The 14,133-nt window shown below is 40.6% G+C and overlaps 1 long non-coding RNA gene across 1 annotated transcript; it reads left to right on the forward strand.

Moving 5' to 3' along the window:
• Positions 1 to 9,308: 9,308 nt before the first annotated feature.
• On the forward strand, positions 9,309 to 13,018 carry LOC141571615 (uncharacterized). The gene is made up of 3 exons (XR_012496528.2): positions 9,309 to 9,534; positions 10,037 to 10,294; positions 11,648 to 13,018. It is a non-coding gene; the product is annotated as an uncharacterized LOC141571615 (long non-coding RNA).
• The last annotated feature ends 1,115 nt before the right edge of the window (positions 13,019 to 14,133 follow it).

Here is a 14,133-nt window from a genome sequence, read left to right on the forward strand (position 1 = left end):
CGAAAGTGGGAGGAGCGGCCAGAGGGTGGCCTGCAGGCGCCGCTCCGGAGGGCTTACGGGGTCGACCCGCAGTAGTCCTCCGGTCGTGGCGGGGAAAGTCCCCAGCGCGGAAGGGCGCCCCGAGTGCTGGCTTCCCTCCGCTCTCCGGGACCTGCGCGAGGGCCGGGGCGGGCTGGGGGCGGGGATAGCGGATCTTGTAATTTACTGACGTTTATTGAGTCCGCCCCTTACCAACCCCCACCTCCACTCAATAAAAATGCGTTGAATGAATGAAATGAATGGATTGTTTCCTGGCTTTCCCACTTGGTAGTTATATAAACCGCTCCGATCATAGTTTTCCAATCAATAAAACAGGAATAAAAATAGCTGCCCTTGAGTTGTAAAGGCTTGGTTTAGTTCCAGGCTCAAGCAGGCCTTTGTAAATACGGTAAGTATTGGTTCCCTCCTCCTCTTCGCGTCTTGCCTCCATGTTCCTACTGCCCGGATCCCCACTCATTAACGTGTTTGGGGTAGGTGGACGGGAAAGACAGATTAGTCCCTCATTATTTTGTTTACCTATTGTTTATAATCTGTCAGTTTCCAAAATAGAATATGAGGTAGCTTTCAGTAAAATGTATGCGTATGTTTTTTAATTAGTTTCTCCTTATTAACAGTTTTTGACATTTCCCTGAAGTGAGATTGCTTATTCTTTTATTATTTAAAAACTTTTTAAAAAAAATTTTTTTATTGGGGAATATTGGGAAACAGTGTGTTTTTCTAGGGCCCATCAGCTCCAACTTTTCCTTCAATCTAGTTGTGGAGGGCTGGAATTGAACCCTCAACCTTGTCGGGCAGCTCAGCGCGGGGGCTCCTTGTCTTCAATCCAGTTGTGGAGAGCGGCTCACTGGCCCATGTGGGAATCCAACTGGCAGAGCTCACGCTCGAACCAACTGAGCCATCCCACCGCCCCAAAATGTATGTGTATTTTCAACATTAAAGCTACTAAAATGGAAACGTTAAAGTCCTTTTGAAGGAGAAGGAAAAAAACACAGGAACCACCTAGATTATTCAGTTTCACGTTCAGCTTTGTGGCCTCTGAGGAAAGGGAGCAGGAAGATGTTTCATACTTTTTGTAGATGAAAAAACAAACAAACAGTTACATCCAAGTCCACTGCCATTTGCTGATCTCCCTCTGTATTATAGGCACAGAGGTGAAATAAGCGGAGGTCAGTCTGCTTACCATGTTACCCTCAGACTGCAAGAGGAGCAGAATTCCCACCAGCCCCTTAAGACTTTGAGGGAACCCATCCCAGGGTCCTGGTCCTCACAAAAGACATTCAAGGTTGAAAATATTTTCGGTAGCAGTGTTGAGAAGCTGCAGAAATAGTCTCTGACTTTGGGGGAAAGCCAAAACAAAATTCCATGTACTTCTTTTATATAAGCATATATAGATAACAAACGGAAATACATCAAAATGTCAACTATGGTTAATTGCAAACTAGGCTGCTATAGGTGATTTTTATTGTTTTACTTTCCAAATTTTCTAAGCAAATAGTTTTACTTATATAATCAAGAAAAAGATGTTTAAAAACAAATGCAGTCTGCTGCTTTAAGCAGTAAAGAATTTAGAAGTTGTCACTCACAACAGGAGAAAAGCTGAACCAACTGAAAATCAACAACTCTTCTTAGATTCATCCATGAATTGAAGTCGCAGGGTAAATTGCAGTCCCGAAAACCAGAGAGACAGACAAATGCAGAGAATCAGTGTATGCGGAATAGAAGTTTCTGAAATCCTAGGAAGATTTAAACTACTTGACTAATTGTTGGAGGCTGAGCATGGACTAGCTTGAGAGTTAAAAATCTGGAAGCCCAGTTTTAGTGGGATCCTCCTTGAGCATTACTCCCAAGTGCCCCACCATGGAAAATTCGCCTCATGTTTGTCCAAGAGAAAGGAAAAAATAAGTATTTTGAAGTACACCGCAGAGTGTTCTGTAACAAAAGCCCGCCTTCAAGGAGAATTATTCTGCCTGAGCCTTATCTGATTTAGCTCCACAGAAAGTATTAATAGATAATTCAGTCCCTGTAGCCTCCCTGTCTGTTGTGAGAGGAGGAAAACAAAGGGTGTGTGTGTGGCTAAGAAACTTCTCCAAAGGTCACAGCTCAGAGTCTCAGGCCCATTAAAAGAAAAACAAATCCTGAGATTTCATCATCACATTATAGAATGTTTCCTCTCCACTATTCCTTACCAGGACATCCACAGGACTCCAGTATAATAACAGATAATCATTCTATTTAAGAGGGAGTCTCTAGGAAAATGCGAAGATAACAGAGAGAGGAAAATGAGGACACTAGATGAAATCAAAGCCTCTGACACATATAGGAACAGCAAACATTAAACACAGCCTAACCCTTAGCCAAATAAGCATTGTACTTCATATATCATGTCTGGCTTTCAACAAAAAATACAAGGTGTCCTAAAAGGCAGGAAAAGACAAAATCTGAAGAAACAGGGTAAGCTTGAGAACAAGACTAAGATGTGGCAGAGAATTTGGAATTATCAAACCAGGAATTTGAAATCACTATGATTAACATGGTAAGGCTTCTGTAATATCATAGAAAGATATTTGGTCTTTGTCTACAGTTTCTGACACATGAGGTGCTAAATCCCTCGTAATGTCATGAATCATAGGGAGTGATAGGAGCATTTGTTGTTCTAAAGAGGTGACACTTGGTAGGCACCTAGGTAGCTTCAGGATAGGGAGAGGTCACCAGAAAGACCAAGTCTTGTAATCAAGGAAGTCTGGAATTTTCAGCTCTCCCCCCCCCCCCCCCCCCCCCCCCCCGCAACATCACTACCTTCAACCTCTGGGGATGAAAACTGGGCTGGAGATTGAGTTAATAATCAACCATGCCTTTGTGATGAAACCTCCATAGAAATCTCTAAATGACAAGGTTTGGAGAGCTTCTGGGCCGATGTATCTGTGGGCAGGGAAAAGTAACCTCACAGGATGATCTCATCATAAATTCCTAATTAGTCAGGTCATGGTGGGTAGTTATGCCCAAGAAATACAACTTCTCTCTCTCTTTTTTTTTTTAAATTTTTATTGTGGAATATTGGGGAACAATGTGTTTTTCCAGGACCCATGAGCTCCATGTCAAGTTGTTTTCAATCCAGGTGTGGCTGAGGAGGGTGGGGGCGGGACACAGCTCACTGGCCCATGTGGGAATTGAACAGGCAACCTTATGAGCACTGCACTCTAATCACTGAGCAAACCCGCCACCCTGGCATACAACTTCTTTAGTGAAAGGTTTATCTTTGCCTTAAGCAAGTCCTGTCCATTGTTCTTATGCAACTAGATTAACACACCTTTGAAATAATCATACCACCCTCAAGAGAGCACCTAATCTTATTAATTATCCTGTAACCCAATCCCTGCCTTGCTTTCTCCCACCTTCATGTAATTTTTAAAATTCCCTTCTTAATTTCAAATGCATAAAAGAAGCAGCAAACTGTCATTCTGAGAAGCATTTTTCTCAGTTTGTTCAGCTCTTGCTTCCAGGCATTTCCTCTGTTTGGTTCAAATAAATTTTTATAAAAATACCTGTTTAGATGTTCTTTCATCCACACATCTCTTCCGTTTGGCTGTTCTTGAGTTGTGTCCTTTATAATAAACCAGTGATAGTAAAACACTTTCCTCATCCTAACAAATGATCAAACCTGAAGGGGAGGTCATGGGTACCCTTGACTTTGTAGCCAACTCCTAGAGAAGTGTGGGTAACCTGTGGTAAAGCATGGGAGCCAGTACTTGAGACTGAGTGTCTGAAGTGGGGGTAGTCTTGTTGAACTAAACCACTAAACCTATGAAGTCTGATGCTAATTCCTGGTAGTATCAGAATTGAATTGAATTCTAGGACATCAACTTGGTGTGAGAATTGACTGGTGTCAGGAGGAAAAATCATTTCTCAAGTCTAACGGAATAGTGGACAACAAGAAAGAACAGATGAGTAATGTAAGCAGAGAGATGAACATTCTAAGAAATAGTTAAAAAGAAATGTTAGAAGAAAACACATTATAACAGAAATGAAGAATACTTTTGATGGGCTCATTAGTAGACTGGACACAGCCAAGGAAAGAATCAGTGAGTGTGAAGATATGTCAATAGAAAATTTCCAGAGTAAAAAACAAAGAGAAAAAATAATGTGGGGAGAAAAAAGAAACAGAATATCCAAGAACTGTGGGACAACTAAAAAAAGGTATAACATATACAAATAAGAATATTAGAATGATAAGAAAGAGAAAAAAAGCAGAAGAAATATTTGAAGTAAGAACGGCTGAGAATTTTCTAAAATTAATGACAGACACCACACACGGATCCAGGAAGCTTAAGGAATACTAAGAAGAATAAATACCAAAAATCTACAGCTTGGATTTCATATTCAAACTACAGAAAACCAAAGCCCAAAAAACCTGGAAAGAATCTCAAAGAACAAAGTATCAGAAAGAGAAATTAAGAAAACGATCCCATTTAAAATTGCATTTAAAAAATACCTAGGAATAAATTTAACCAAGAAGGTAAGACACCAGTGCTCAGAAAATTATAAGATATTGAAGAAAGAAATTGAAGAAGATATAAATAAGTGGAAGCATATGCTGTGCTCATGGATAGGAAGGATAAGTTTTGTTAAAATGTCCACACCACCTAAAGCAACTATAGATTCAATACAATCCCTATCTAAATACCAATGGCTTTTTCCACAGAACTAGAACAAATAATCCTTAAATTTATATGGAACCATAAAAGAACCTTGACTAGCCAAAATGATCCTGAGAAAGAAGAACAAAGTTGGAGGTATCACGCTACCTGATATCAAACTATACTACGAGGTTATAGTACTTAAGACAGCATGGTACTGGCATAAAAACAGACACATAAATGGAACAAAATAGAGAGCCCAGCAATAAACCCACACATATATGGTCAATTAATCTATGACAAAGGAGGCAAGAATATACAATGGGGCAAAGACAGTCTCTTCAATAAATGGTGTCGGGAAAATAGGACAGATACATGCAAAAAAATGAAACTTGACCATCTTCTTACTCCATATACAAGAATAAACTAAAAATGGATTAAAGACTTAAATATGAGACCCAAAACTATAAAACTCCTGGAAGAAACATAGGCAGTAAACTCTTTGACATTGCTCTTAGTAATATTTTTTTGCGTATGTCTCCTCAGGCAAGGGAAACAAAAGAAAAAACAAATGGGACTACATTGAACCAAAAAGTCTTTGCGCTGCAAAGGATATCATCAACAAAACAAAAAGACAACCTAGTGAATGGGAAAAGATATTCGTCAATGGTACATCTGATAAGGGGTTAATATCCAAAATATATAAAGAACTCATACAACTTAACACACACGCGCGCAGACATGCACGCACACGCACACACACGCACGCACACACGCACACACACACACACCTGATTAAAAATGGGCAGAGGACCTGAACAGGCATTTTTCCAAAGAGGAGATAAACACGCACACACACACACACACACACATGCACACGCACACACACACACACACACACACACGCACACACATCTGATTAAAAATGGGCAGAGGACCTGAATAGACATTTTTCCAAAGAGGAGATACAGATGACCGTAGATATATGAAAAGATGTTCAATGTCACTAATCATCAGAGAGATGCAATTAAAACCACAATGAGATATCACCTCACACCTGTCAGAATGGCCATCATGAATATATCAACAAACAAGTGTTGGCGAGGTTGTGGAAAAAAGGGAACCCTTTTGCATTGTTAGTAGGATTGCAAATTGGTGCAGCCACTATGGAAAACAGTATGGAAGTTCCTCAAAAAATCAAAAATAGAACTATCATATTATCCTGCAATCCTACTTCTGGATATTTATCTGAAGAAATCCAAAACACTAATTCAAAAAGATATATGCATCCCTATGTTCATTGCAGCATGTATAGATGTAGATGTGGAAAAAACCCACTTCATCTCTGTGTCTTGAATTTCATCTCATTTTTAAATTTTGTGCTGTGACCTTTGACCAACCTTACTGTCCTTAGCAAGCACATCAAAGCTTTCCAGTTGGTGATTAACTGTGTTCCTTAATATGTCATCATAAATAATTTTGTTAGTAATAGTTGGAATGGTATGACAACTGAGATCAATATCGAACTGGTGACAGTGTCGATTATAAACAATCATCGATCACAAGTGGGCCCTTACACTACTGTATTCTTTGTCCCTTTGTCTTGTCAATCATTAGTACATGAGTTATACTAGTTTAAAAAGTACTGGAACAGGGGTCTGTTGGTGAAGAATAATCTGTGCAGACTGCTGGGTCATTGCTTCCATTCCAACTCAATCTTCCCATAAATAAATTACCCGATAACAAATTCTGTTGTATTCTACGGAGTTGCCTACTTTGTTCTTTTGGTCTGAAAATATCTTCTCGTTATGGTGGTCATTACACCTTTGCTCTACCATCAGAAACAACATTATTTACAATAGCCAAGACATGGAAGCAACCTAAGTGTCCACCGATAGACAAATGCAAAAAGAAGATGTGGTACATACGAGTATATGCAATGGAATATTACTTGGCCATAAAAAAGAATGAAATCTTGCCATTTGTGACAACATGAATGGACCTAAAGGGTATTATGCTAAATGAAATAAGTCAGACAGAGAGAGACAAACACCATATGATTTCGCCTATATGTGGAATTTATGAAACAAAATAAATGAATGAACAAAACAGAAACAAACTCATAGAAACATAACACAAATTGATGTTTGCCAGAAGGAAGGGGGGTTGGTGGGCTGGGTGAAAAAAGTGAAGAGATTAAGAAGTACAGATTGGCAGTTACAAAAGAGTCATGGGGATGTAAAGTACAGCATAGGGAATACAGTCAATAGTATTGTAATAACTTTTATGGTATCAGGTGGGTACTAGGCTTATTGGGGGCATCACCTTGTAAGTTATAAAATGTCTAACCACTGTGATGTAAACCTGAAACTAATAAATGTCAAAAAAGTTGAATGCCAACTGTAATTGAAAAATTAAAAACAAAAGAATCCAGAAGAAAGAAACATTTCACCTGAAGAGGAACAAGGATAAGAATTACATTTGACTTCTCCTCAGAAACCATGCAAGCAAGAAGAGAGTGGAGTGAAATAATAAAACCCCAGCACCTAGAATTCTATATCCAGTAAAATTATTCTTCAAAAGTAAAGGAGAAATAAAGACTTTCTCAGGCAAACAAAATCTGAAGGAATTTGTCACCAGTAGACCTTTCTTGCAAGGAATGCTAAAAAGAAGTTCTTCAGAAAGAAAACATGTTAAGAGAAGTTCCTCAGAAAGAAAAAATAATATAGGTCAGAAACGTGGATCTACATAAAGGAAGAATGTTAGAGAAGGAAAAAATGAAGGTAAAATAAAATCTTTTATTTCTTTATTTTAAATTGGTCTAATTGATTACTGTTCAAAATAATAATAGCAGCATTGTTTGAGGTGATGATAGCTTGCGATAAATGAAATACATAATAGTAATTTTATAAGCAATGGGAGGGAGGAATTGACATTCTCTGTTACAAGGTACATGCACTACTCATGAATTGGTATAGTGTTACTTGAAAATGGATTTAGATTAGTTGTAAATGCATACTGAAAATGTAAACAATAATATAAATGGGAAATGGAGTTGGAGTTGCAATCCCAGCGGAACTGCCTTGCCCATCTTATGCCTCAAACCTTTGGGGTGTTAGAACAGGGCAAAATAACCTTTGGACTGGGCCAAAAGCAACATTATGTCCCAAAGAACTGTTCCTAAGGATAACAAAAAAAAAGCAGATATTATGACTACCAAACTGAAAATGAAAAACATTGTTTAGAATCAGTGTCATTATGTTAGTTATCTGCACCAATAGAAGTTCCTTCCTTGTTTTGATGTAATTGTTCCCCTTCCCTTTCTCATAAATACCCCTTGCTTTTGTCTCCTAATCTTAGAAACAATATTTGCATTTCTGCCAGTATTTCCTGAAAAGCTTTGTTTTTTGTTTTTTTTTTGGTGTTGTTTTTTTATCTCAAATAAACACTTTTTCCCTCTTGCTTTGAAAGGTCTTTTATTTTTAGGTTAACAAAAGCTCTAGGGTAATCACTAAAGATGTGTTATAAAGAAGTATAATTGATATACTAACAGAGGAGAGAAAATGCAAAATGCTCAATTAAAACCAGAAAAGGCAGAAAGAGATGATTAAGAAAAAGAAAAAAGAAAAAAATGCAATAACTGGAAAACAGTTATAAATCTATTAGCTATTAATCCAACTATATCAGTGGTCAATTTAAGTGTGAATGGTCTAAATATGCCAATTAAAAGCCAGAGACTGACAGAGTGGATTAAAGAAATGGACCCAACTATATGTTGTGGACAAGAAACCCACTCTATATAAGACACAGATTAAATGTGAAGAGGTGGAAAACTATATGGTATGCTAACATTAATCAAAAGAAAGCTGGAGTAGCAGTACTAGTATCAGTCAAGCAGATTTCAGAACAAAGAAAATTATCAGTGATAATATCACATGATGATAAAGGGGTCAATTCCCCAAGAAAACATAACAATCCTTAATGTGTATGTGCCCAACGAGAAAGTGTCAAAATATGTGAGGTAAAAATTGATAGAACTACAAGGAGAAATAGACAAATCCATCATTATAGCTGGAGGCTGTATCAGTAATTGACAGACCCAGCAGGCAGAAAACAGTAAGATGTAGTCAAGCTGACCAACACCATCAATCAACTGGATGTAAATGGTATTTGTAGAACACTTCATCCAACAACAGCAGAACACACATTGTTCTCTCACAGGGAACATTCACCAAAATAGACCACATTCTGTACCTTAACAAACACACCTTAACAAATTCGAAAGAATAGCAATCACACAAAGTATGCTGTCAAGTCACAGTCGAATTAAACTAGAAATCGATAATAGAAAGATAGCTAGAAAAATTTCCCCAAATATTTGGAGATTAAACAACACACTTTTAAATAATGCACGGATCAAAGAAGAAGTCACAGGAGGAATTAAAAAAACATTCCAACTGAATGAAAATACAACTTATTAAAATTTGTGGGAAGCACTGAAAGTCATGCTTGAGCTGGTGGTATCAGGAAACAACATGAGAAAGACCGAAAGAGAAAAACGGTCTAAGGGGTGGAGGACGGAAACCCAACATTCTGTTTTGTAGTGCTATGCTTGAGAGGCCTGTTGAGCTCAGGCAGAGAGAGAGTCCTAAAGCTGCTAGGTAGAGGACAGCAAGACAGGGGCCATGCCAGTGGGGGATGAGGGAGCCGTGGAAACCCATTAAGGGTGTCAGAATCTGAACAGGATGAAGGGAACATCATGGGAGCAACCTGGTCTGAGGGGGGTCAGAGCAGGTCAGGAAGGGAGGCTTATAGCTACACTTGGGGCTGGGGCAGTGTGAGGCACCAAGGCCTGAGACAGGTAAGGAAGGGATTCTCAGGACTGCCTGGAGTGTGGGGTTGGGCGCCAGGTGGGGTGAGGAGAACATCCATGCTGGGATGAGGGTAGCAGGGGAGATGGGAGGCTTGTTACACACAGGAGGAAGAATCATAATATCAATCATTAAGGATAATGGGAGCTAGGGTTCTCCTTGTTGGAGAAGGAAGTTATCAGTTTTGAAAGGAAGAAATTGGAAAATTGGAACCAATGCTGTGGTATTGGATTGGAATTGAAAGTGTTGAAGTGAACGCATGGTTTTCTACATATAGCAAGGATAGTTAGATACATACAAGTAGAAGGAGAGATAGAATTAAATACAGATATACATGCATATGTGTGTGTGTGTGTGTGTGTGTGTGTGTGTGTGTATTTTCCCCCTAGCTCTGTCCTCTGAGGGGCCTGGTTACCTTAGATGGTAAAAGGGACTTTGCAGATGTGATTAAGAATCTTAAAATGGACAGATTACCCTGGATTTTTCTCCAAGGTAATCCCAAGGCCCATATAAGAGGGAGGAAGGAAGGTCAGAGTCAAGAGAGACAGAAGATTGGACAGAAGGAGAAGCCAGACATTGGAAGATGCTACACTGCTGTCCTTGAAGATGGGGATAGGAGCCATGATGACCCAGTGAATGCAAGTGGTCTTCAGAAGCTAGGAAAGGCAAGGAAATGGATTTTCCCTACAGTCTCCAGAGGAATGCAACCCTGCCCTCACCCTGATTTTAAGACTCCTGACCTCCAAGACTGTAAGAAAATAAATTTGTGCTGTTTGAAGCCACTATGATTGTGATAATTTCTTAGCAGTAATGGGAAACTACTACAGAGAGGTTAGGTACAAAAGATAGGAGGTTAGAAAGGAGAGAAAGCAACTTTGGAGAAGTTTGGTTGTGGAAGTGAGCAGAGAAATGGGGTGGGAGCCAGGGGGGGCTACGTGGGACAAGAATGGATATTTTTATTTTTTTTAATGAATAGATTTTATTTTTAAAGCAGTTTTAGATTTACAGGAAAATTGAGTGGAAAGTACAGAGTTCCCATATTACTTCTTTCCCCCAGTTTCCCTTATTAACATCTTTCATTAGTGAGGTACATTACAATTAATGAGCCAATAGTGATACGTTATTAACTCAAGTCCCTACTTCACATTGGGGTTCACTCTTTGTGTTGTACATTCTATGAGTTTTAACAAATGTATCATGATATGTATTCGCCGTTACAGTATCATACAGAATAGTTTCACTGCCCTAAAAGTCCTCTGTGCTGGCCTATTCATCTTTCCTTCTTCCCCTCAACCCCTGGCAACCACTGACCTTTTCACTGTCTCCATGGTTTTGCTCTTTCCCAGCATGACATACTGTTGAAGTCATGCAGTATGTAGCCTTTCCAGATTGGCTTCTTTCACTTGCAATATTCATTTAAAGTTTCTTCCGCGTCTTTTCATGGCTCCTTTCTTTTTAGTGCTGGACATTGCGTGGAGGCACCACAGTTTGTTTACCCATCACCTACTGAAGGACATCTTGGTTACTTCCAAATTTTGGCAGTTATTAATAATGCTGTTATTGACATTTGTGTACAGGTTTTTGTGTGGACGTGGTTTCAGATCATTTGGGTAAATATCAAGGAGTGCAATCACTGGGTCATATTGTAAGAGTGTTTTCGTTTTGTAAGAAGCTGCCAAGCTGTCTTCCACAGTGGCTGGACCATTCTGCTTTCCCACCAGCAATGAATGAGCGTTCCTACTGCTGCATATTCTCACCAGCATTTGGTGTTGTCAGTGTTTTGGATTTTAGCTGTTCTAATAGATGTGTGGCGGTATCGCGTTGTTTTAAAGGGTGGGTATTTTTTAAGATGGGAGATTATCATGCCTGCTTTTAGTCTAGTGACAGTGATCCCATAGTGACAAATTGATAGTGGGAAAGAGAGGAGATAAAGGCATGAAGGAAGTCATTGAGATGGGAGAGGGGATCCAGGAACACAGGAGGGGCTGGTCTGTGGGAGCAGGGACCTTTTGTTCTCCGTAATAGGAGAAAGGAAGGCAGAAAAAGTGGGTAGATTTGAAGGCGGAAGGTAAGCGAATGTCTGACAGCTTCTACTTTTTGCAGGAAGTATGTGGCAAACACATCTATCGAGAATAAGGTGAGCAGAAGGGTCATGAGGGAGTTCTGTGGAGGAAGAACAACCGGATATGGAAAACCCTTGTGTATCAAAGACTTCATCACAGGAGGTGACCCAGTGATGGCATTCTCTGGGCTGGAGAGTACTGGTGCCAGTATGATCGTTCCCTCGATAACATCTGTACCCCTCCACCATTCTACTCTTCTGAAGGGTCAGTGGAAAGAAAGCCAGATGAGGAGTCTGGAGAACTGGATGTGGTCTCCACTCTGGCTTGAACATCTCATCGGTCAAGCTGACCTCGGAGGCCTAATGCTCAGCGTTAGCTTCCTCTTGGCAGGTCCTGACTGAGGTTCTAGATGGCTGTGCCCACGAGAAGCCACGAGTTCTCCCTCAAACTTGCATGTGAGAGGACAGTGGGGCCCTCTTCCTCCTCTGAGTCTCTGACTAAGGAACGCTCAACCATAGTTTGACCACATTTAGCCTCTTTCTTTCTGCAGCTGCAGAAAGAGGAAATGGGGTAGCAGGGGGCTGCTTCTGCCAGCTCAGCTGCGGGGTATTTGTACTAACAGTTCAAGGCATGTCTTCTTTGGTACCTTCTGGTCCTGTATGCTAAAGAGGCAGTTGCCATCAACCACAAATCGGGGCCTAAGCCACATGCACATGACCTCTTTTCTCACCTGACTCTCAAATTGCTCATTTCCTTCCTTTTACCCGCTCTTCTAAAGCCAGCATTATCCTCTAGGGAGTAGCTCTACCTATACCTTCATCCTAGCAGACTTCTTATGGGGAAGTCTACTTACCAGCCCAGATCGTCCCCCAAGCTTGCTTAAGAAATGGAAGCAACCAGGGCTTGAAGGGAAAGAGAAAAGGAAGTGAGGGATTTGAACCAGCTTCCTCATCTAGAGCAAGCCCTGTGGATGATAAAGGGTTCTACGGAAAGAAACCTCACAGGGTGATCTGATATAAATTCCTAACGGGGCAGGTCATGATGGGGAGTCACGCCCCGGGCATACAACTTCTATGCTAAAAGGCTTACCTTTGCCTTAAGTGAGTCCTGGCCACTGTTTCTAGGTTAACACATCTTTGTAACGCCCCCTTGCAGGCGTCGCCTTCTAATAATACACAACAGCCCTTTCAGACCCCTGCTTCGAAAGCGTGAGAGAACGCACTCCTAACTATCCTGTAATCCGACCCCTGCCTTGCTTTCTCCCACCTTCCTGTCGTCTTCCCTACATTCCCTCCTTAATTTCAAATGCATAAAAGAAACCGCGAAACCGTTATTCTCCGGAGCATTTCAGATCTTGCTCCCCAGCATACGTCCTCAGTTTTGGCTCAAATAAACTCATAAAAATTCTCTACAGGTTTGGATGTTTCTTACGATGACAGACCAAATGATTCCTAAATTCTCTCGAGACTTTAAAGTATGTCAAGGAATTAATTTTCCACATATATTATTGACTCCCATCTAGTAAGTTACTATGGAAATGTAGATTTATTTTTAAAAATCCTCAAACCTCGCTGTTTTCTTATGTACCTTGAGTCTCCCAATGGCTGTGGCCATCTGCTGAGAGAACTATGCACAAGGGGAGCGGGTGGCTTCCCAGGAGACCCTGCTTTTCTAGGGAAGTAGCTGCAGAGAGCAGGTAGCTCATATGAGGCTGGCAAGGAACCATCAAGGCACCTGGACACAATCCTAGGTCCTGGTGCATTGCTGGGGTGCAGTAATGCCTTGGCTATAGCAGTCCTCAAAGATCCCCCAGTCTCGCCCAGAGGGAAAGCTGTAACAAACCCCAAGACAAATGCAGTGGACCCCTCATGATGGAATTAGTACCCTTAAAAGACAAAGAGACTCTTACCAGGAACCGAACTGGCCAGCACATTGATCTTGAACTTCCAATCTCCAGGACAAAGAGAAATAAACATCTATTGTTTAAGCTACTTGGTCTGTGCTGTTTAGTTATAGCAGCCCGAGCAGGCTTAGACGGCATGGTTTTAATATAACTGAATTTTCTAGGAATGTCATCTACTGTGTACACTGAAGGAAGATTGTACTTTGTTTTGTTCAGAACTTTACCCCCAATTCTTCTCCATTTTGGAAAATCACAGGTCAACAACTTCATTCATGAGAGACCATGTCTGTATCAGACTGCATGATACTTGTGGCTTTCGTGGTGGGTCTAGAGCAGGACATTAGCAGGTGAGTCAGTCGTCTCCTGGCTGCAGCTGGGGAAGATTTGAAGGTGAGACTAGAAGTGTGGATTGCAGCAACCACTCAGATGTGGTGGAGGCCTGGGGTGAGGACATGGTGGGGGGGTGAGGGATATTTAGGAAGATGAATAAATAGGACCTGGTGCCAGTTTGGCTGTGTGGAGTTACGGTTACATAAGGACGCAAGGCAAACTCCCAGGATCCTGTATTTGGCATCTGTTAGGTGGTGGTACCATTTTCTAAGATGGTTAATTTCATGTGTCAA

Source organism: Rhinolophus sinicus, chromosome 17, assembly GCF_057876585.1.
Source record: "Rhinolophus sinicus isolate RSI-liver-muscle chromosome 17, RSI-T2T, whole genome shotgun sequence".
In the NCBI taxonomy this organism is placed as follows: Eukaryota; Metazoa; Chordata; class Mammalia; order Chiroptera; family Rhinolophidae; genus Rhinolophus; species Rhinolophus sinicus.